At 36.1% G+C, this 25,283-nt stretch overlaps 1 protein-coding gene and 1 long non-coding RNA gene across 12 annotated transcripts in view; one reads left to right on the forward strand and one right to left on the reverse strand.

Moving 5' to 3' along the window:
* Grip (Glutamate receptor interacting protein) overlaps positions 1 to 25,283 on the reverse strand; it is a 256,270-nt gene that overhangs the window by 185,027 nt on the left and 45,960 nt on the right. For 3 of the 11 annotated variants that reach the window (XM_089073301.1, XM_089073302.1, XM_089073297.1), the window contains one exon: positions 9,473 to 9,618. The exons of 7 other annotated variants lie outside the window; for them this stretch is intronic. The gene's annotated coding sequence lies outside the window, so the exon portion shown is untranslated. Of the gene's footprint in view, positions 1 to 8,442; positions 8,669 to 9,472; positions 9,619 to 25,283 lie in introns of those variants that run through there. One more of the 11 variants, XM_089073296.1, reaches the window with a different exon arrangement.
* LOC148937271 (uncharacterized) overlaps positions 1 to 25,283 on the forward strand; it is a 169,978-nt gene that overhangs the window by 94,174 nt on the left and 50,521 nt on the right. The gene's annotated exons all lie outside the window — the stretch shown is intronic.

Below are 25,283 nucleotides of genomic sequence, written 5' to 3' on the forward strand. Positions count from 1 at the left end.
CTTGATCTTGACATATGTTGTCAAGGTCATGATTCTGAGTGACTTTCAAAAAGTTTTATTCGTCGGACGTCCTTAAAAAATTATAATCATAAAAAATTAATTAATATTAAGAAGGGCAATAAGACATAGTCAAGCATGAAATAAAAATAAAACTGCATAAGTTGGGCGGCCTCACGGATTTCAATGACATTGACATATATTGTCAATGTCATCATTCTAAGTAACAATCAAAAGATTCTAGCTTGACGTATACATTTAAGTTCAATTTTGCGTAGAAAGTTGTAAATCCATGTGGAACCCTGTTTTGTATTAAAAAGTGTATGCATGGAATCAGTATGTTCCGCTTCCCCCTCCCCCATGGAGGGGCGGAACATACTGATTCCACACATACATTTTTTAACACAAAACAGAGTTCCACATGAATTTACAACTTTTTGTATGAAGTTCAATTCAAATCTGTTGATACACTGATAAAAATTAAATTTCAAACCATATAAAAAAAATATATAAGTTTGAATACCAAATTATCAGTACTACCGATCTGTGAAAAATGTCGATAGAAATAAACAACAGTTACGATTCAATGTTGAAGGACATGTTTGTTATTGTACGCTTACAGATACCCTGTTTACAGATATCAAATATTTTCACAGATCAGTAGTGTTACGATCATCATCAGTATCTGATATCGTATCTGATATCACCATCATATCGACAATATATATTAGCCAGTCAGGCACTTAAAGAACTTTAATTCGATAAGATAATTACATATTGTAACATGCATTTGCATGAATTTATTAATATGACGTACAATTTTGATTGTTTGTGAAATTTTCTATGTGAGAAGAAAGTTGTACGGAGTGAAGTGACATGCCGAAATGTACTAATATTAACGAATGTTGCTGAAAATCATATTTTTCATTGTACAAAAAAATATTATAAGGTTATTAAAAATCGAAAATGACAGAAAGTAGTATGTAATTTCAAAATCAGCGCATTCCATGGAACATGGTTTGAGCGGGCATATTTAAATCTTCCTACAATTTGTCAATTTATATACGGTTATTTTTTAATAATGCAGCCACCACGACATAAATTTCTAAAAAACGAATTGGAACTTAACGATCATACTGTTGTCGATTGGACAAATTTTTGTCGAGAAGTAAATAAAATACTGCTTATTATTTATTTATGTTTGCTATTAGGTAATATATTAAATTATTGTTAGTTATTTCAACAATGGCTTGAGAAAGAACAAAAACAAATTGGTGGAATAGAGTAAAATAGATAGATAAAACAGTAGAACTGGATGAAGCTAAGATAGGCAAAAAAAAATACAATACCGATCGTATAATTAGAGGACAGTAGGTTTTTGGTGGAATTGAACGCAATACAGAATGTATTTATTTTGCCTGTATCAAATCGATCCGTCGAAACTCTTTTACCAATTATCAAAAAATATGTCGCAGCTGGTTCTATTATCCATATCGATAAATGGCAAGCATACGATGTTTTATGTAATGAAAATTATACGCATATGACAGTTAATTATACAACTAATTTTGTTGATCCTGAAAATGGTACTCATACACAAAATATAGAGAGATTGTGGCGAGAGATGCGATCACACTTCCTCGCTATGGCACACGAGATTACCATTTTTTACATTATCTCGCAGAATTTTTATTTAAAAAAGTACATAATTGTAGAATCGAGCGGAAAAGATCTAAGTAAGTCGGAAGCGATTGATGAAAGCGGTGAGACAAAAGAGATATTTCGTATAATTATGTGTATATGTAAGAGGGATGACTGAAGATTGAGCGGAAAAGATCTAAGTGTAAATAGGAAGCGATTGATGTAAGCGGTATCGAGAGTTGAAAGCAGCGAGACAAAGAAACATATTTTAGAGAGTGACTGAGGATTGAGCGGAAGAGATCTAAATAATTCGGAAGCGATTGATGAAAGCGGTGAGACAGAACATATAATATTTTCGAAAAGTTGTATAGTTGTGTGCAGTGTGTGTGTGTGTGTGTGTGTGTGTGTGTGTGTGTGTGTGTGTGTGTGTGTGTATGTGTGTGTGTGTGTGTGTGTGTGTGTGTGTGTGTGTGTTTCCCCTATAAAAGAACGAGCCCTAGTGAAGCGCAGAGCAGTCTGATTTTGGCAGTCGCTGAGTGCAAGGTGAGTGAATCTCATGCAAGACATATTGTATCGTTTTCTCGTCCACTGTTATCCAATAAATATTATTTACAAATCCACATAATTATAATGACCACATCGATGCTTTTTTTAACATTATAAATTCTATGTACCCTTTAAATAATTAATATATTAATTACCATTTATTTCATATGCTTGACTATATTTTATTGCCCTTCTAATATTAATTAATAATAATAATATTAACTTATGATTATAACTTTTGAAAGATATCCGACGGATAAAACTTTTTGAAGATCATTCAGAGTCATGACCTTGACAACATATGTCAAGGTTAAAGCCATTGGAAGATCCCCTAATCATTCATTTTTATCAAAATTTCTTTAAAAGATACATAGAAAAGTTTTGAACACATAATTATTGTTCTAGCTATCTGTAAAGAATTTCTACAATATAAAATTTTTAAATAGTAGCATATAAACATTATTGACATGATTAATCAAAAGACACGGGTGGTATCTCGATATCAAGATCATGCGCAACGAAGTTCGCGTAGAACGACGACGAAACGTCCGTGGCTCTCTTTACACGAGATCCGGAATGAACTTGGTCTACATTTTCATATCTCAGCAATGACTGCATGAATTAAATTCTAATTACGCTTAATCGATGGCTGAATATTAATTTATATAAGAAAAATGTTTTTATTTTTTTTTGCGTTCTACAAACTGAGATATCGCGACGCAAAGTTCAAATAGATAAGTTTTAAGAAATGTCCTGGTCATCGTCGATCGTGACTTTCTTTTCTCTGTCGCAAGAGGCACTAGTGAACGCCTCTGTATGAAAGCTCTTGTAGCGCTCATTTTTTTGATATGTCTTCGACAAATGTCTTTAGTGTGAAGTTGTATATATTAATAAAAAAGAAGATATAACGTGTGTCCCTCTATGGATCATCCATATGAGCGGGCAACTTGGCGGTGAATGCGCCAGGCGCAGAGGCGTCAAGTCACCTTATCATATCGTGTCTCACGCGGCCCTGACGGGCACCCCGCCGATCTTGGCACATATGGCTGTCTACTGTCGCGTGATGCAGCTCAAAGATCGGCGAGGAGTTCGTCCCAGGGCCGTAAACCAAATTAGGAGGGAAAAACGGTGGCGAATAATCGAAATAAAAAATAGTCGAAAGACTACTTGGCGGACTCCGCCACCGCCGGCGCCCGGACGATCTACTGTCCGGTCCTGCCTAGCGGAATGGCTAGGCAGAGGCCATGGGGGATTGACCTATCGGAGTTTGACCCAGGTACTCTCCGGACATGGTTGCTTCGGAGAGTACCTGAGAATCGGGAAGGAGCGCACGACTCGATGCTGGCACTGTGCGGCCTGTCGGAACGCGCAACATACATTGGAGGAGTGCTCCGCTTGGGACCGAGAATGCGGAGTCCTGATCGCAGTATCAGGAGAACACCTCTCGCTGCCGGCCCTCGTCAACAAAATGATCGGCAGCGAGGAGGTCTGGAGGGCAGTCTCCTTCTTTTGTGAACAAGTTATGTCGCAAAAGGAAGAAGCCGAGCGGCTGAGGTGAAGGTAGGGCCCACGCCGAGGAGGGTGAGATAGGAGGAGGGAAAGGACGTCCGGACGGTCAGGCCCAGCTCCTAGAACGAATATTCCCCCTCCATCCAGCTGACCCGGGGGGGGTCTTAGTCCCTCCTCCCCTACCCGGTGCCAGGAAACTCAACTTTATTTCTGGGAAGGGGAGGAAGTCTGTCCCGGAGCGGGGTTAACCGCACCATTGAGACCAATCATCGAGGAGCAATCCATGTAAAGTATGGGACTTAGAAAAAGAGAAACGGGAGGTTCGATGTCTTAGTCGGGTCACCCCCCCCCCTCCTGGATGCCCGTCATTACGGACGGCCATGGACGGTGGAAGGGAGAGAAGCCCTCTTTTCCAGGGCATCGAGGAAGACGATTTCCCCGTTATTTCCACCGCCCGACAATGGATCGGCATCGGATCTCGAGAAAATACAGTCTTCCCGATATACTCGGCGTCAGATCCTCTCACATCACGGGGAGGAGACGGAGCGGGTGATGCCCGTGCTCCGTCGTGACCACAATACAATGGCTTTGAGTGGCTCCAATTTAGTTGAAGCCATGGGAGGAAGAGAATCCAGAAGGAGTCACCCAGCATGGAGGGCGACTGAAAAGTGTTCCACTGGAGGTTCTCAACCGCCCTTAATAGACGTGCCAAGGAAGGCACTTGTGGAGTTTTAGTGGATAGTATGGGCGATATTTTTTAGCGCCCCTGAGTCCCATACTCCCCCTGGCAGTCACACGGTCAAGGGAGTGCATAAATGCATTTTCCCACTTAAAAAAGAAAAAAAATATGTATAAAATATAAAAATGTTTCAAATATTCTAAATAATATTCGAAACATTTTTATACTTAAATAATAAATATTATTAGTTACTAGAAAAATGAGTGTTATCCTAAAATTACCTTTTAAAAAAAGTAAAAAATAACGCCAAGTTCACGCGCTCCTTTTTTTATTTATGTAAAAGAAAGAATTTTATACAAAAATTTCCATCTACAAAAGTCTTTTTAGTAATAAATTTTATATTATTTATAATACAAAAGATGTGATATCAAGAACTGGCGTCAATTTCTAATTTAATAAAATAAAAGAAACTTTACAGCAAAATACATTTTATTTTGTAGTTCATTTTTATTTGAAAAGTCGTTTCATTATTTCTACAAAAAACATATCAAAAAATGGTGCAAATATTTAATCCTATAAAGCCTACTTTAAAGGAAAAAGAAACTTTTTTACTTTATAGGATTAAATATTTGCACCATTTTTTGATATGTTTGGATTGATAACATCTTTTTTCACCTTTGTAAGGTGAAAAAAGATGTTATCAATCCAAAATTAATGTCAATTTGTAGTTGCCAATAAAATTTTATTGAATTATTTTACTTGTGTTTATATAAAAATAAAATATAAAAGAAAATCTGATGCGTAAAAGAGAAAAAACGACGTGCAAAAACTTGACACGTCCGGATCGTATTAAAACTACTTTTAATAATAACATTGAACTATGTGATAGACAAATAGAAAATAATTTAAATTAAAATTTAGTATATTTTAAGATTTTATATTTATATTCTTAAAGCTTATTTCTTTTTCAGTATTAACTAAATAAAATAAAATAAAACTAAAATAAAACTAAATAAAATAAAATTAATGAAGTATATAATTAACTATTAATTAATGAAACATTTTTTTACATAAATAATGCGAGAAACTTAAGAGTTTATTTTATTAGAATATTATCCAATTTGAACGCACATGTCTTAATATTTATTAATAATTATTAATAAAGTAATTCTCGGTGTTAAATATTATGTAAAAATTAAGGCAAATAAGAATCAGCGCTGTTCACAGTGCGCTACTTTTAAAGCATCTTACGCTACAAAAAATGAGCGAGGAAAAGGATGTGAGAAATCACATAGACAAATTTTTTGATACAGTAGATAAATTATTGACTATGAATGTTGAAGTGAATGAGAATTTGCTCCATTGAGAATTTGCTAATGTTATTGTATAGTTTGCCAATTTGTATAGGTTGCCTTGTTTGAAAATTTCAGATGCGCAATAGAATCAAGGGATGAACTACCAAAGCCCGAAAATTTGAAAGTCAAGATTTTAGAAGAATCTCTTAAGCTAGACTACAGAAGATTAAAAAAGGCGAATCAAGCACTATCGTGGTTGTCTCAACATACAAAAAATATTCAGAAAATAAATCAAAGAAGTATAAAAAGGGACAAGAGGATAATTGAAAAAAATCGAGTAAGATAAATAATAAGTTCTTTTAGTTTAAAATGCTACAGATGTCAAAAAGAGGGGAACACTGCAGCAAAGTGTAAGAACAAATGCTCGTTTACAAAGAATGAAAATGCAAATAAAGCGACTGATGAGGATGTTTATTTTGCTTTCGTTGGAGATGCTAATAAATATGATACGATATGGTCGATGAAAGATGGATCCTGGATAGTAAGGCATTTATATAATAATCAGAGTAATTTCGCAATGATGTCTAATGAGGTATATGAAAAACTAAATCTAGCAAGTAATTTATCAACAAACGTGCAAGGAAAAGGTAAAATTACAAATAAGTACTAATGACGAAGCTAAAATATTAAATTAGAAAAATACTTTGTATGTTTAATTAGAAAAAAAAAAATATTAAATTAGAAAATACTTTGTATGTGCCTAATCTAAGATCAAATCTAATGTTAGTAGCAAAAATAGATAACAAAGATAGTAAACAAAGATAATATAGTAATCTGTAAGAAAAATACAGCTATTATAAAAGACAGTAATAATAAAGTAAAGATGATAGCTGATTGGCAATTTGTTTCAGTTGAGAAAAACTGAAAATAAAATTTTACAACATATACAAGAAATAAAAAATGAGCCATCATGACTCATTTGAATGAAGAAAGTTTGAGAAAAGTTGTAAAGCAGACGACTAACATAAAATTCAACAAAGACGAAAGTATCGCAAATTGTAAAGTGTGTGCTTTAGACAAAACAGCAGCACCTTTTAATCACTCAAGTGAAAGATGCAAAAATCTATTGCATAGAATACACTTTGATGTATGTGGTCCTCATTGTATCAAGTTTGAGTGGAGTACTTTGTCATTCATTGATAATTTTTCAAGATGGTTTGTTGATATTAAATATTGAAAAGCAAAAATGAGGAAAATTGGAAAATTTAAAGAATACAAAATCATAATAGAAAACTGAACAGAAAGAAAAATTAAGCAGTTGCAAAGTGATAATGGAATTGAGTATTGCAACAATGAGTTTGATAATTATCTAAAAACTAATGAAATAACAAGAAGACTCTCAGCTCCCCATACTCCTCAACAAAATGGATTGGCTGAATGGAAGAATCGTACACTAATGGAAACTGATGAGATGTATGCTGATTGAATCAGTATGCATCCGTCGAGGAGAGATATTAATGGCAGCTAACTACATCCAGAACAGATGCCCAAACAGTGCACTGGATAGTGAAATCTCATATAAATTATTTTGTGGTAAGACCTTAAATATATAAAAACATTTGGTCAAATGTCTAGTCTAGATAAAAAATAAAAGGCTAAATTATTGGGTTGTCGGAAAAGTCATGACGCATTTTTGTAACAGGCGCTAGTTCATTTTTGGAAGTACTAAAATCATTGGCATCTGTTATTGCTATGTCATTTGACAGTTTTAGCTGACAGTTTTAGCTGACAGCTTTATTCTAAAAAAAAAAAAAAATTGAGCGATTTGGTTGAGTTTTGGAGATTTTATAACAAGCTTGTAACGGCAGGGCCGTTACGAGTGTACATACATATATATATATATATATACATACACGTACGTAAATATACACACACATATATACAGAGAAACGCTTGGCTTACTATCCTGCACTATCCATCCCGCTTGCACGTACACCACTCGCGCTACCGCATTCGCTTGCCTGCAGGGCGCACGCGCCGTCTCGCTCACGCTATCTCGCTCGCGATGTCCCCACGCGATACCGACTCCCCGCCACCGGACCGACGGCGCGTAGGGGAACGGCGGCCGGGTATATAAGCCCGGCCGGTCGAGACATCGAGACCAGATCCCATCCTGCGATCCGACTCCTGATACCTAACCAGTACCTACTACCTCTCGGGGCCAAGGTTTCGCTTGGTTCTGCCGGGTTTCACCGGCTTTCTCTACCTACGGGCTGAGGTTTCACTTAGCTCTGTCGGGTTTCACCGACTCCTGTCACCGCTCCACGGGCTGAGGTTTCACTCAGCTCTGTCGGGTTTCACCGACTCCTGTCACCGCTCCACGGGCTGAGGTTTCACTCAGCTCTGTCGGGTTTCACCGACTCCTGTCACCGCTCCACGGGCTGAGGTTTCTCTCAGCTCTGTCGGGTTTCACCGACTCTTGTCACCGCTCCACGGGCTGAGGTTTCACTCAGCTCTGTCGGGTTTCTCCGACTCCTGCCACCGCTCCTCGGGCTGAGGTTTCACTCAGCTCCACCGGGTGTCACCGGTTTCCGTTGCGAAGGCAGGGCTCGACGTGGCACTCGACCCGGCCTGCAATACCTAACCGTCCCGCCTGACATTAGCTCGTAAGTGCATGCGATAGAGATTAAGGCCGCTAGTTATAAGTCCGTAATCCTAAGATCCCTAGTGATAACCACGCCGTGTAAATCGACCGTTGCCGACCGCACACCGCACCTGTCCTGCGCATCTCATCGCCTTGCGCCAACCAATTGCGTCCCCGCTTCGCTACCAGCGACACTGCGACATCTCCTGGCCCTGCACGCTGTATCTCTCTTTCGCTAAAATAAACTATCTTTTTCACGCCGCCACTTGTGTTCGCGTACGCTTGAGTCTTCCCTCCTCTCGAACCCGGACACCGACGAGCCGATCCGAGCGTCGAGCGAGGTGACCGCGTTACAAGCTGAAAATGGAAGACTATGCATTTTCGCTATATATTACTGTTTTACTTCTGTAAAGGGAAGAACGCGCGTCAAGCTTGTGAAAAGTTGCGTAAAGTTTACGGTGACAATGCTCTACAAGAATGTCAGTGCCAATGATGGTTACGAAATTCCGTGCTGGTGATTTTGATCTCAACGACGCTCCTCGGTGAGGGAGGCCCATCAAGGTTGATGACGACAAAATAAAGGCGAATCAAACGTTACAAGACACGAGAGATTGCAGAAACATTGAACATCCATCATTCAAGCGTTCACAATCACCTGAAAAAACTGGGATACGTAAGCAAACTCGATATTTGAGTTCCTCATAAACTCAAAGAAGTTTATTTGACGGCGCATATAAACATCTGCGATATGTTCATTAAACGTGAGAAAAACGATCCTTTTTTGAAGCGACTAATAACTGGTGATGAGAAATGGATTATTTACAACAATGTAGTGCGCAAACGGTCTTGGTCCAAACGTGATGATTCGCCTCAAACGATATCAAAAACAAATATTTATCAGAAGAAGATTATGCTCTCAGTGTGATAGAATTTTAAAGGTGTATTTTTTCGAGCTCCTATCAAGGAATCAAACAATCAATTCGAATGTGTACTGTCAGCAATTGGACAGTTTGAATGAATTCATCATCCAGAAATGTCCAGCGCTCGTTAATCATAAAGGAATTGTGTTCTATCACGACAACGCGAGACCACACACAAGTTTGACCACTCGTCAAAAATTATTGGAGCTTGGGTTGTGTTGCCACACCATACTCGCCTGACCTTGCGCCATCAGATTTCCACTTGTTTCACTCTCTTCAAAACTCCTTGCATGGTTTAATAATTCAGATGAGGCTGTAAATCAGCACCTTGTTCAGTTTTTTGCCGATAAAGACAGGTCCTTCTGATGATCGCGAAATTATGAAACTCTGAAAGATAGTAATAGGTTATCGAACAAAATATCGGACAATATATCATTCATTAATCTTTGTTCTTTATATAAATATGACCTCTGAAAAACATAGAAAAAATACGTCATGACTTTTCCGATAACCCAATATCTTTGCGAGCAGCTAAAGGTACAGGTAATGAGTTATTTAGAAAAGTCTAAAGCTTACCGCGTATGTATATTCGCAGAAAGGCGAGTCTTGATGTCTAGAGATATAAAATTTATTGAAGAAAATTTATAAAAATAATCAAAAGACACAAAATAATAACAGTAAAAATACTGCTCAGGAGCTCGAGATTGACTTTTTTTGACTAATTGATCAAAGCGAATATAAAGAGGAAAAGGAGAAATGGAACAAAATGAAGTAATGAAGAGAATGAAGTAATGAAGGAGAAATGCTTATCCGGAAGACGCTCAAAACTTAGGACAGATAAATCGGAAAAAAACCTAAAAAAATCTACAGCTCGATCACCACAAGCACAACAGAGAATATTGACATTGAAGATTTCTTCTTTGAAGAAATCACAGAAGATAATGTATTTGTGAATGAAAATAATTATCCAGGTATTGATCTCGCGAGCTAAACGGTAAGAATTATAAAGATTGGGACGAAGCGATATACCAGGAGTTTAAACAATTAATAAAAAATAATACTTGGGACATTGTGAACAGGCCAGAAGGTACAAAAATATTATTGATTCAAAATTATAATTGATACAAAATATTATTGATTCAAATATATCAATATATCAATATATTGATTCAAAATTATTAATCAATATATCAATATATTGATTCAAAGTTAGTATTAACAGATAAAACAAATATAGATGGAATAGTAAAAAAGAGCTAATTTAGTAGCCCGCAGATTTGCACAAATTTTTAATATTGGTTATTTTGATACGCGCCAGTAGGGTTAGAGTCCTTGCATATTTTAATAGCTTTTGCTTTAATTAAATCTAAAAATCGATTAAATGGATGTAACGATTGCTTATTTAAACGGCAAATTAAACGAAAATTTATATATATGAAGCTTTCAAATTTGATTAAATCGGTTTTAATGTAAATAGCTGAACGAGAAAAAGATAAAGATATTAAATGTAAAGCAACTAATATAATAAAGTAAACTGGTTGGCCAAAAAGGCAACAAGGTTTGCTTGCTGAAAAAGGTTTTAAAGCAAGCAGGCAGAGTTTGAACTTAAAATTAGATAGAACACTTAAGATATTAAATCTGAAGACTTCAGAGACAGAACCATGTATGTACTATGATATTAATGAAAATTATATCATCATCTTATTGTCTATGTTGATGATATATTGATAGCGTGTAATAATGAAATAAAGTTTAAAGAAATCAAAAATAAGTTAAAGAATAATTATGAAATGAAAGACCTAGGCGCTGCTAAAAATTGTGGGATCGAATAGCTAGAAAATAGTTAGAAACGGGCGATACAATTTTTCTTTGCTAAAGAAAGCAGATTAATAAAATTTTAGAACAATTTAATCTATTAGATTTTGCAAAAATTTGTGAAGCGCCTGCCGAGTCTAGTGTCTTGTATACATTAAATAAAAGTCAAGAAAACGTCGATGTATCATACAGAGAGCTAATAGGAACGTTAACGTATTTAGTGATGGCAATGGGACTAGACATAATGAACTCTATAACATTTCTCTCGTAATCAATTCATGTTTTTCGAGAGAACATTGGAATGCAGTAAAACGAGTTAAAGAAAACTATTTATATTATATTTAAAGAAAATTATAAACTTAGGATTGATGTATCAAAAGAGTGAATTTCTAATAAAAGGATATGTAGATGCTGACTGGGATTCCAGTGTTCTCGATAGAAAATTGTTTACTGACTACATTTTCAAATTAGGTAATTCGCTTATTGTATGGAAAAGCCAAAAGCAAAAAACTATAGCTTTATTGTCTGCAGAAGCAAAATATATGGCAATGTCAGAGTGAACCAAAGAGATTCTATTTTTACAGAATTTACTGTTAAAATTAAATTTTTCATCAAAGATTGTATTATATAATGACAATCAAAGCGTAAATTTGTTAGCAAATAATAACATATTCCACGCGCGATCAAAACATATTGATTTGAAATATGATATATATGTAAAATATATATGTAAATATGAAATATGATATATATGATATATATATATATATATATATATATATATATATCATTTTATTAGAGATATTTTAAAGGAAAAAGTTTTTGACTTCATTTATTTTATCGTCCGAAAAAATGATTGCGGATGTCAAAATTACTTAATAAAATTAAACATATTTACATACAATTTTTATATCGATGATACGGGGCTGAAAATTACGAATGAAGTTTGAATATTTATTTATGATGATTATGCATTCAGGGGGTGTATTAGGGATAAACATTTTATTTGCAACGCATAATCCAAACTAGCGCATATATGACGATAAACGAAAGAGTGAGGAAAAGAGTTCGAATACTGTGCGCGCGTTTAAATCCATTCACAATATATGTGTGTGTGAGCTACACCTCTGCTCCTTTGTTTTTTCTTTTTCTCTCTTTGTTGTGCAACCTGGCGAATGCCATGTGGAGCCTTTTCCTATGCATAATGAATCTATCATAATGAAATTTTTGGCAAACTCGCAATCTAATTATTTAAGTCCTCTGCATAATTGTGAGTCAATTAACTTTATCTAACAACTTTTAAAAGTAATATTTACATTAATGTAAAAAGAAAGTAAACAGAAGTAAACATAAGTAAGCATAAGAATGCAATGTAATACAGTAAGTGTGTACGTACCTGTTTTAATGTGACCCGAGCGCGCCAAGTTTTTGTATGTTGTTCTTTTTTTTTATACATCTTTTTTTACAGATTTTCTTTTATATTTTATTTTTATATAAACACAAGTACAATAATTCAATAAAATTTTATTGGCAACTACAATAAATTGGCAATAAAATTTTTAATTTTGAATTGATAATATCTTTTTTTGCCTTTGCAAAGTTTCTTTTTTACTTTATAGGATTAAAAGTTTGTGCCATTTTTTGATATCATGTTTTTTGTAGAAATAATGAAACGACTTTTCAAATAAAAATGTACTACAAAATAAAATATATTTCACTGTAAAGTTCTTTTTATTTTATTAAATTTGAAGTTGGCGCCAGTTCTTGATATATCTTTTATATCAATATAAAATTTATTACTAAAAAGATTTTTGTAAATAGAAATTTTTGTATAAAATTCTTTCTTTTACATAAATAAGAAAAAGGACGCGTGAACTTGGCGTTATTTTTGATCTCTTTGAAAAGGTAATTTTGTTAGGATTATATATTCATGAATATTTTCGATTTTACCATTTCAGAAAAACAAAATAGTACATATTATGAGAAGGCGACTTTTGATCAAGTTATGTTCGTAAAATTGTTTGTATTATTAAACATAATTTCCAAAAATTAATTATTATTTAATTTCAGAAATTTTACATTCTCATTTTCATCCAGCATGTAAAGAGTGTACGAAAAATGTTAAAATCCTTTAATACGAAAAATAAGCATTTTCTAAAGAAATATTGTATATAAAAGTGGAATTTAAAAGAGAGCTATATGACTATAATATTAATTCATTTATTATTGGAGCCATTGAGATCTTTTTATAGTCGTTATTTTTTTCAAACGAAATCGTATATTTTTTATTATGTAATATGATTCTTCTAGTTAGTCTGGATATTAAAATGTTCAGGTACAAATGTCAAAAAGTCAATAATTTACGAAAAATTTTATATCTTATTGTGACATATTTTGGCATATAAAATGTCTCGTAAATTATTAATTTTTTTATAACAATATAATGTTATATATTAATATTAACCTTAATACTTTTTTAAAGTTGATAATCTTAATACTTTTACATATAAAATAATGAGATAAATCGAATGATGTGAAGAAACCATATAGTTGTCAAAAAAAAATACTTGCATTTTGCTAATATGATTAATATTGCTAACTGTATACTTTTTTAAAAGCAACAATATATTAAGAAAACAATACATTGATACAAGCCGAATGCGCGTTAACAAACAACAACGAAAAACATAGCTGGTTTCTCGACAAGGAGGATCTTGATCGCTAAATCTTTATATCTTATTAAAGTTTGTTCTTTATATACGGCTTCTATTTATTTACGCGTGTCGCGTGAGAGAGTGTTGTGCGAGTGACCGCCGCGGAAGCGCGAAATTTTTGGGGGCTCATCCGGGATAGTGGACATCGCGTCAGGAAGTGTTGAAACGCTAATCGAAAACGATCAGGCACAAGGATCTTCCGTAAGGAGGACGAGTCACGTGGCCGGAAGAGGAGGACGAGATGTCAAGTTTGAAGACCATTCTCCGTTCTACGCAGGAGGAATTCCGTCTTCTTCGGGAGGAGCGAGCAATACAGCGATGTGAAGCTAAATTTTTACAGCTCTCAGAGGAGCTACGCCAAATGCCAGGTCAGTCTAATTTTAATTTGTTCTAAAGAAATTTAGGAATTGAACTTAAAGAGATCCTAAAGCGAAGGACAAATTCCGACGGCCTTCGGCTAATGCCAAAACGGAATTAAAGAAATGTCGATAACGATCGACAATTTAAAAAGTCTATATTATCGACATGACTACTTACGTTTACTCTCATACTAATTTTTATCATTTTACTAAATAAATGAAAACACATGTATATATATATATATTGTCAATGCAGTAATTCTTCACGACGTTCGCTATGTTCAATATCCTTATAAGTCAGAATATAAAGGTCACTACATGTGTTTTTCTCAAAGAGAACATATATATATACGCACATAAGTAATAAAGTGACTTTTTGCTATGTTTATAGAAAGACATGGAATTATTTGTACTATTGCTATTGACTAGTTGTCTACGATATCTAATATAAATTATATATAATTTTAATAGATTTTGCGATAACATTGCATATTCTTCCAGTATATATATATATATATATATATATATATATATATATATCAGAAGCGTTATTTGGACACTGATAAAAATTACTGATAAAAATTATAATCAGTAGTGTCTGTTCTGATGGTACTTGGAGAAATGTATGTCAGAAACATCTATTGGATTTCGGACGATACTGACCATTACAAATGCATTATTTATAAACAATTGGAGACACACACACACACACACACACACACACACACACACACACACACACACACACACACACACACACACACATGTATATATCCATAAATACATATATATAATATATATACATATATATATATATACATATATATATATGTATTTATGGATATATACATGTATTTGTGTGTCCAAATAAACGCTTCTGATTTTTATTATTAAACTCATACTGTAATATGAAATATAGAATGAACTTCTTTATTCTCATGAGAATGCAATTGATAATTTCTTTCTTGTCTCTTTGTTTACATATAATTTATTTGTAATAACCAGTACTGTCAGAATTGACGCTTTTGGCACTCATTTTGCAAGATCGTCAGAACAGACGTTTCTGATTATAATTTTTATCAGTACCGTCCAAATAGACGCTTCTGACATTGACGATACACTTTTCACCATTGCACTAATTATAAGAATATAATTGTGGATAAAATTGTTATGAAAAGAGCGCTTTCTTCAGAGCATGCAACTTGGTGTCACGCTCTGTCTCGATTCTGATTGTTTTGACCATACCGTGGCAGATTCACGTACGCGAGGCATGCACACAAAAGACGAGACACGTGCGTTCGACGCTCGGCAACGTGGGGTGGCCGAGGAGAATAGAAATATCATCCTACTCTCTCGCACCGAAGCGCATGAGTAGAGAATAGGAATATCGTTGTACTCTCTCGCGCTCACGACGCATATGAGAAGGAAATAGAAATATTATCGTACTCTTTCGCGCAGTATGCGCCATGCGATGGTCTAGCGTCTCTTGATTATTGTTCACTATTGCTAACATAGTATAGCGAATGAATTGAAAAGGATAAACAGACATTAACAATGCATGAAGAGAAACGAAAATCGTTATATATAATCGTATATAATTTTATGTATAAAAATTATAATTGTGTAATAAATAAAAATATGTATGAAATTACTTTCTTAGTATAAATGTATAATATATGTTCCGAAAATCTTTAAGAAATTCACAGTTTTGAGTAATTAATTACAAATTCGACAAGACATTTATTGAATAATAAATAAAATAATCAAATTATATTATTTTTTCTTTCTCTCTCCTTTTTATTTAATATAAGCAAAAATATGCGTAACCTGTTGAATTTGTAATTAATTATTCGAAATATAATTTTCCATTTCTAAGAATCGGAATATATACAATAAGATTATAATAAGAAAATAATTTCGTACTTATTCTCACTCATTTATTAGACTCTTCAGTTATTATAATTTTATAAATTTTATTATGTCATACTCATAATGACCTGTTATATAATAAGTCATTATAAGTATGACAAATAAAGCATATAACTATAACAATTTTCGAATTTCTTCATACATTGTTTTCATATCTGCTTACTCTTTTTCAGTACTGTACTCAATTCATATTGTATATATCAACAATAACGAGCAATGACAAGGGAACGTCGAAGACGCTCGACGATCGCACGGTGCATGGAGTGCGAAAGAGTACAATAATATTTCTCATACACGTCGAGAGTACAACGATATTCCTATTCTGAAAAAAATTTGTCGTCATGTTTATTTTTTTCATTACGTTAACTTTAAATTCAATCATGTTAACTTAAATCATACCATACACCACTTAAAATTCAATTTTTCATCTTTAATTATCGTTTCGATTCCTCTTATAATAATCATAGCAATTATTATCCAAGTCATAATTGAAACGATGCAAATTTTACTGATATAAAGGCGTGCGATCCACTCGCTCAGTAAGTTATGATGGTACATGTATATACTGTCATTACCTATTGAACCGCGTCTGCCCTTGTAAAATCTGTCACCCGACAGATACTGCTTAATATGTTAATGCAACACCCTGTACATCTCGTCTTTTGTATACGTGCCTCATTTATGTAGTTTTTAAATTAAAATTACAGAATGAGCCCTTCCATCGCCCATTCCCGTGAGAACGCATTCAATATATCTTTGTCCGTCTCTCGGTATCTAGTTTAAAACTTTTACATTTGTATCATCAATATCGTCTGAACAGACGTTTTTGATTTTTAATACAGTTAGTATCTTCCGAATAAACGCATCTGTTATTAATTTTACCAGTGCCGTCTGAACAGATGCTTCTGATTTTTTTTTTTTTATTATTGAAACCGTTCAAATAGAAGAATTTTATTCTTTATTTTGTCAAAACTTCTCATTTTTATTATCAGCAAAGAATGAAAATGAAGGACTTTAATTGGTCCATTCTTTCACGCTTTACACGTTACGCAAGGGAGAAACATGATATCTTATTTCGACGAATATAAAAGTTTTGCAACTTTGTATGTACAAAATGATACAGTTCCGCACTTCGGATTACTTTAAAGAACAATACTGGGCTCGTAAAATTCTTTCTTTTTTTTACTCATCCTTTTCTTTTATCAGAATCAGATTGCAATATCGTGATTTTATGATAGATGGCGTTGCAATCTGATTCTGAAAGACAAGGAGTACACGAAAAGAAAGACGGACGATGTCATCGAAATGAGAAATGATTATACGCATACTGTTGACGCATAGATCTTTTTTGTTAGGTTTTGGGTTGTAATTTTACAAACTCAGTATTGTTCTTTAAAGTAATCCAAACTGCGGAACTATATCATTTTGTACGGAACTTGTTACAAGCGAAGTCGTGCACGACTTAAGAAAGAGAAAATTACAAGATAACATTCATGGTTCGGCCATACACACGCACATTCACACATACGTACACACGCATACGCACACACATGTGCGAAACTATACAGCACCATTCATGTCATCCGCGCCGACTGACGACTTTAAAGGAACATTGCTGTCCGCGCACGGAAATAATCTGGCTCGAAGGACTAAAGGATCGCCGACCAATGGGCGTGGCGCCTGTTATCTTACTTTTGACTTCGTCGAATCGAACACGTGTTATTTGTCCCGGTTCTTTTAGTGAAATTTCAGTGAACCAATCATCTAAAATTCGGGAACACGGCAGGGGTCGAGATGTCGGGCGTGGAAACATTGGCAGTCAGTCGACGACAGATCTAAGGTTGAGTACGATATTATTCACGACACTATTCACGACACTATTCACGATACTATTCACGATACTCATCCTTGCATGGAGTGCGCGTCGATAATCGCGACACAAGGCTAAGGCCTCGAAGCGTCGTCGCGGGTCCGTGAGTGTGAGTACCGACTCAGGGTGATACTCCCTAGGCGTTGTTGGGTGCCGAAACAGGGCATCAGTCCTAAATTACGAAGTGCGGACTCAGAGCGACCAGTTCTCAGACGTCGTCGGACACTATCGCATATCGCATAACAACAATAGTGCGTTGTGTGGTGATGATCAAATTGTTAAGTTTAAACGAACAAACATAAACGAGTTTATATACGAAAATACAACATGTGCACCCAATCATTGTTGTCCACATAACATGGTCCACATAACAGGTGCCTCCTGTGAGGTGCACACAATCTAACTGGTGAGATTGGGAATTACGTGCGGACAATCCAGCAAACAGAGGCGTACGACTGTTACAGAGCGAGACCCTGGTTTGCGAGAGCATACACTTCATACGTTCTCGACATTGGATACCGAACGATAGGCCAACTAGCTGTAACTGTATACCGTTTCTTGATCTCAAAATAGGTCGTTCGATTAGTAAGTTCCGATTTATTATTAATCGCATCAAAATGGCCGAAAAAAATTTTAAATCGTACAGAAACGGACGTCGCTTAAATCGCAGATTACCAATCTAACTAATCTTCTTGATAAGGGCGAAATAGATAATGCTGCAAAACTACGAAGTACCCGATTGACCGATCTATACCACGCCTATGAAGAGTATAACAAAATCGTGGTATTAGATCCGAGCGACGGATCAGACCGAGTTCGAGAATATACAGGAACGTTTTTACAATCTCGCTGGTAGAATTGAGAATATCGTGAACGTGATGGATAATTCGAGCGCGAGTATTAGTACAGCGAGCAGCGAAACTCAAATTAGTGATGCGACAATCACAATATCAACTAAGAGACGGCGAATGAAATTACCTGAGACACCGCTGTCGACGTTCGATGGAAAATTCGAGAATTGGTTATCATTTAAGAACGCGTTCCATAGCATGATAGGCTCACAGACGGATTTAGCGGATATTGACAAATTGCACTATTTAAAATCTGTATTAACCGATGACGCCGCTAACAAAATAAAGATCTTCGCCATTGATGGCGTAAATTATTCCAAGGCGTGGGAACTACTGGAGCGTTCATACGAGGTAAAAATTTCTCGACATCTTTCGATGATCTTAAATTCACCCGTATTAGATAAAGAAAGCACGGTTTAATCAAATTAGCCGACGATACTCAACAACATCTTGCGTCACTGAGCGCGTTGGGGGTTTCCATCGGACCTGAAATCATCATTCACATTTTAGAAGCTAAATTGCCGAAAGGTACGTTAGACAAGTGGGAAGCAACCCTTGAAAGGGACGAATTTTCGAAATTAGACCAATTATACGAGTTTTTATACAAAACTGCGGTTTGCGCGTCAAAACGTGATCGAAGGCATTTGAGGAGAAGAAACGCAGGGGCGAACCCGCAAAAAGATGGAAGCAAATTCAAGCTGCTAATAAAGCATTTGTCTTGAGCACGTCGCATAGTTGTATCGTGCGTGAACGCAAACGACACCCGCTATACTTGTGTGATAAATTTAAGCAATTATCGGTACCTAAACATCGAGTAAGAAATGCTAAGGTGCTATAATTGTTTGCGGTCCCACCGAGATCGCCATTGCAAATTCTCCAGTTGCACGGTCTGCCAAAAACGGCACAACACTTCTACATCTCGAGAGATATGCGACCTCGAGCAAACCCGACGTGACAGATGCCAAAGGATCCTCAATCTACATGACTGACAGAGTTCATCGGCGACAGAGCCCTAAGCCTCGCATCATTGATTTTTTAAACCTACACCGCAACTATTAACGAGTGCAATAATATATGTTAGTGACGATAAACACAACAATTCTATTAAGTTGTCGCGCGTTGTTAGACACATGCGCGACCGCAAACTTTGTTTCTGAGCACGTCGTGAGACGCTTGAATATATCCGCAATCCCACGCGGTGCCCGTCTGCGCGATCAACGCAACGAGCACAATTTCTAGAGGTGTAGCTCTAGATAAATTATCATACGATCAACGATCGATTGTTTCGGCAAAGGTCTGACGTATTTGACGTTACCGACTACACTCTAATTCCGTCCGAGATTTTCCCACGGAAGTCAGTCGAAATATCTCCAAACGTTAGGTTGGCAGACTCGGAATTTCACGACATTTATCACGACTGGTATTAATCGGTTCCGGCGCAATCTTATCATTATTTTCTATCGGTCAAATCAATCTATCACAGGACGGACGATTTATAATATATTTGCAAAAAACACGTTTAGGCTGGGTAGTTGCCGACAGTGCGTCACGACAAACCCTATCGAAATTCGAGACATGTCATTTGACAAATTTACAAGAACAACTGGATAGATTCTGGGCAATCGAGGAATTGGGTGCTGACAGATCGAAGTCGATGGAGCATAACGAATGTGAGACACATTTCTTGAGAACCGTGTCGCGCGACACTCACGGGCGTTATATAGCGTTATATTCCGAAAAACGAGTAAGCATTTGGACGAATCGCGTTAAGCGATTCTATCGTACTTAAGCATTTGATCGCGCTGGAACGAAAATTTCGCGCAGACGCGGCATTGCAAGATGAGTACACGCGAGTGTTTGAAGAATACTTAAAATTAAATTATATATCCGCGGTAGAAAATCCTGATGATGACGTATGACGAGTATTACCTGCCTCATCACATGGTGATTAAAGAATCAAGCAATACCACTAGTGCGAGTGATCTTCGATGCGTTCGCAAAAACTATCAACGGCACATCTTTGAATGACACATTAATAGTAGGAGCCACCATTCAAAATAAATTATTCGCTCACTTAATTCGGTTTCGTACGTATAAGTACATTATTACGGCAGATATCGAAAAAATGTATTTACAGATACTACTACACGATGACAAGCAATATCAACGAGTACTGTGAGGTAGGGATGACAGAGTTGAAACGTTTCAATTCAAAATCCTCACGTTCGGCGTTTCATTCTCGCCGTTTCTCGCGATCCGTCCTGCAAAGATTGACGAATAACGAGGGCCACGCGTATTCTAAAGCCACGAGCGTTCTCAGAACACATCTCTACATTGACGATTTGATAACCGGCGCTAACACTGTCAATGAAGCTCGGACGATTAGGGACGAATTAATTGCCTTGCTCACTCGTGGTAGTTTCACGATTAGACAATAGGTGTCCAATGACGAGCGTATCGTTGGTGATCTCGCGACTAGCGCGCTACATGCGAATTTTATGTTCGACGAGGACTTCACTAAAGACGCTTGACATATCGTGGCACGCATGATGTGATCGGATATGTTATTCCGCCCCCGATTAATCAGGGTTTCAGAACGATTAACGAAACAAAATGTGTTATCAGAAATCACGAAAATATTTGATCCGTTAGGCTTATTGGGCCCGATCGTGCTATATGCTAAGAAATTGATGCAGGATATCTGTCAATTGAAATGGGATGAAACCATCTTGCAACACATATATACAGCTTGGCTAGATTTCATCCGACAGTTCGACTTGATAAATCAGGTTTCGTGTAACCGCAGATTGTTGGTGGAGGAGTCTCAAGACGTTTAACACACGCACGCACGCACGCACGCACGCACGCACGCACGCACGCACGCACGCACGCACGCACGCACGCACGCACGCACGCACGCACGCACGCACGCACGCACGCACGCACGCACGCACGCACGCACGCACGCACGCACGCACGCACGCACGCACGCACGCACGCACGCACGCACGCACGCACGCACGCACGCACGCACACACACACACATACATACATATATATACACGATTGCAAAGCGGGAAACGTTTTCCCGCATTATTAAATCGAGCGCGCGAATTACTTTAGTGCAATTTTATCACGCGAAATCTGTCCTAGTCTTATACATACATACATACATACATACATACATACATACGTACATACGTACATACGTACATACATACATACACATATATATATATATATATATATATATATATATATATATATATTAGGTGTACAAAAAAGTTCTGAGCTTTAGATTTCATACAACCGAAAAGGAGCTTGCAGAACAGCTTGGCGTTACGTAGCAAACTATTTCCGTATGTTTACATACGATGGGAAAGGTTCAGAAGGAAGGCAGATGGGTTCCGCATGAATTATCCGAAGACAACAAAAATCGTCGGCGTGACACTGCACTCACTTTGCTTTCAAAGTTCCGGAAAGAAGATTTTCTGCATAAAATCATTACAGGCGATGAAAAGTGGATTCTTTATGATAACCCTAAACGTAGAAAATCATGGATTGACCCTGATCAACCTTCGACATCGACGCCAAAGCCCAATATCCACGCCAAAAAGGTTTTGTTCTGTATCTGGTGGGATTGGAAAAGTGTGTTGTATTACAAGTTGTTATAACCGGGTGAAACAATCACGGCAGATCGCTACCAACAACAATTGACCAATTTGAGCGATGCATTAGAAGAAAAGAGGCATTTACTGGCCAAGGATGTCGTAAAGTGATCTTGCTTCATGACAATGCTCGACCACATGTTGCGAAAGCGACTCAGGACCATATCTTTGCGTTAGACTGGGAACTTCTCCCGCACGCGGCGTATAGCCCAGACATGGCGCCTTCCGATTACTACCTATTCCGGTCGCTGCAGCATCATTTCGTGAGATACACATTTCGTGAGATTTGAAGAGATACGAAAATGCATTGATAACTTTATCGCTTCGAAACCGGTGAGCTTCTATCGTCAAGGAATTCGCAAGCTATCCGAAAGATGGCAAAAGGTCGTTGATGCAAACGGGGAATATTTTGCTGATTAATATTTTTTTGTTTGTTTTTGAATAAAGATTGAATTTTAAAAAAAAAAGCTTAGAACTTTTTTGTACACTTAATATATATATATATATATATATATATATATAAAGTAAAAACACAAAGTTATATGTTGACTGTTTTTATTAAAAATACTGACGGGATTATCGACACTGCCGGCATTAATTTTTGAATTGGCTTTACAGATTGCAAAATCCTTTTGTATCCTTTTGACCAATTGAAACATAGCACAAAACATAGCATAAAAAAGAAGTACGAGATGGTCGATTTAACGAGAAAATCGTCAAAAAATTAAATTCACTTTATTTTAGCAAACAAATTTATTGACCGTTTTATCGATCTCGTAGATCGTTTATTCTTGTCTTTCCTCTGCAGCGTCATCTATTGCAAGATCTATCAACTATAATTACTGCTCTACTTTCATTTTATATACCTGTGCCAAGCATATATATACGCGTAAAATCATACATAGTCTGTTCAAGTGTTAAACTTTTTTTCTAAGTTTTCAATCATAATTCCAAAAATATAGTATTGTTTATTCATCTAGTTCGAAGTACGGGATATACTCATTTTATATATACGAGCTGTAGAATTTTTGTATTAAGGAAACAAAGATCTGATGTGACAACTGCACGAGTTAAAATTAAGTTAATTTTTTAATTTTTTTCTTATTTACTCATTAAATCGATCGTTCCGCATATACTTTTTGTGCGTATTTTAATTGCCTGAAAGGATTTTGCAATCTGTCAAGCTAATAAGTTAAAAAGTTCTTTGATGAACTGCAATATGTCGGTAATTCCCATCACTTTAGGATCCTCTTAAGCCCGATACATATGAAAGTGTACCGCTACACGAATTTTTAGCTCAATTTAATTTAATTGCGCGAGCAAAAGCTTGGGGAAAGTCAGAAAAAGAAGTCGTGTTCGCCGCATGTTTGAGAGGAAAAGCGCATACGGTTTTGGAGGAGGGAACAAATTTGGAGAATTCGCGAGCTCGTATTTAGGTTAAGTTATAGTTTGGCGAGAAATTTTCGGCTCAAAATTTTTATATGCAATTTACAAATGGGAGACAAAATTTTGAGGAAGATTTAACTTCTTTGGGATCTGATTTGGACGTTTGGCTTATCCCGAGTGTTCGCCGGCTTTACAAGATAAGATTGTGTGTTCTCAATTTATTGTCGCACTCACGGACGGGTTTATTAAACGAACGCTTCAATTGAAGGGGCTCACGTCATTAAGAGCGGCGGTGAAAAAGGCCATAGCTATTAAAATAATAAAAAAAAATAGTTTTTCGAAACCTCGAGAAGAGGAAAAGGAAAAGGGATACGAGCGGAAGGACTTTAAAAAGGGGCGCAGGAGGAAAGGAAAGGGATTTTTACGGAAGAGATAGAAAATTTATAAAACAAAAAAATTTTTTTAAATTTGTAAGTGGAAAAGAATGTTGGCAATGCAGGGCCAAGGGACATTTCTGATCAGAGTGCCCTTCATTTTTTAATTCGAAGCAAGGAAACTCGGTTAACTGAGCTCGGTGAGGAAAATTCATTGAGCTCGGCTGAAAAAGAAAGACATTTTTCTTTGCGGAACTGGGAAGGAGGGAGGAGGAATTCAAATGATTTTTGTTTTCGGGATTCTATTGATGGGCAAACGTGTATTTTTAAGATTGATACGAGCTCTGATATGTTAATTCTTAAGCAATTTTGTTAAATCAGATCGACAATGACTTTGGGTTAGAAGTAGGAAATTGAAATATTCCACAGATGAAGTAGTTCCTATTGACTTTAAGATTGTCGTTGGAGTAAAGCTTGGTAGATATTCATTAGATTTCCTCTTGTATGTAACAAAAAATTAGTGATGAATGCATCTTAGGGGTGGATTTTTTCTCTAAAGTTGGACAAAATAAAGCCTTTGATGTAGCTTTTGATGAAATATGAGAAGAAAAAAATTTTTCACAGATAAGCAATCCCATTAGTAAAGTCCCAGATTTCTTGTTGGAATTCTTTGAGAGAAATTCTGAAAAGTTGGATTTTGCAAAAAACGTATTTTGCTGAATTCATTATTGAATTTCAAGATGTCTTTTCTGAAAATATTGTTGCAGGAAATTGCTCAGTAATTGAGCATTCTATTATGGTTGGGAAATCTAACCCTATTAAACAGATTCCTAGATGAATTCCTTTGCAAATGCATGATGAAGTGGAAAAGATTCTTGAGGAGATGAAGCAACAAGGTATAATTGAGGAATCTCATAGTCCTTGGGTATCTTCTTATGGTGAAAAAGCGATTATGGTGAAAAAGAAAGATGGAATATTGAGATTTTGTGTCGATTATAGAAAACTCAATGCCGTCATCAAGAAGGATTCTTACCCATTGCCCAGAATCGATGATCTTCTTGATCGGTTATCTTGGAATTCCTGGTT

The sequence above is a fragment of the Pogonomyrmex barbatus genome, unplaced genomic scaffold (assembly GCF_055798465.1).
Source record: "Pogonomyrmex barbatus isolate J1 unplaced genomic scaffold, ASM5579846v1 scaffold15, whole genome shotgun sequence".
Classification (NCBI taxonomy): Eukaryota; Metazoa; Arthropoda; class Insecta; order Hymenoptera; family Formicidae; genus Pogonomyrmex; species Pogonomyrmex barbatus.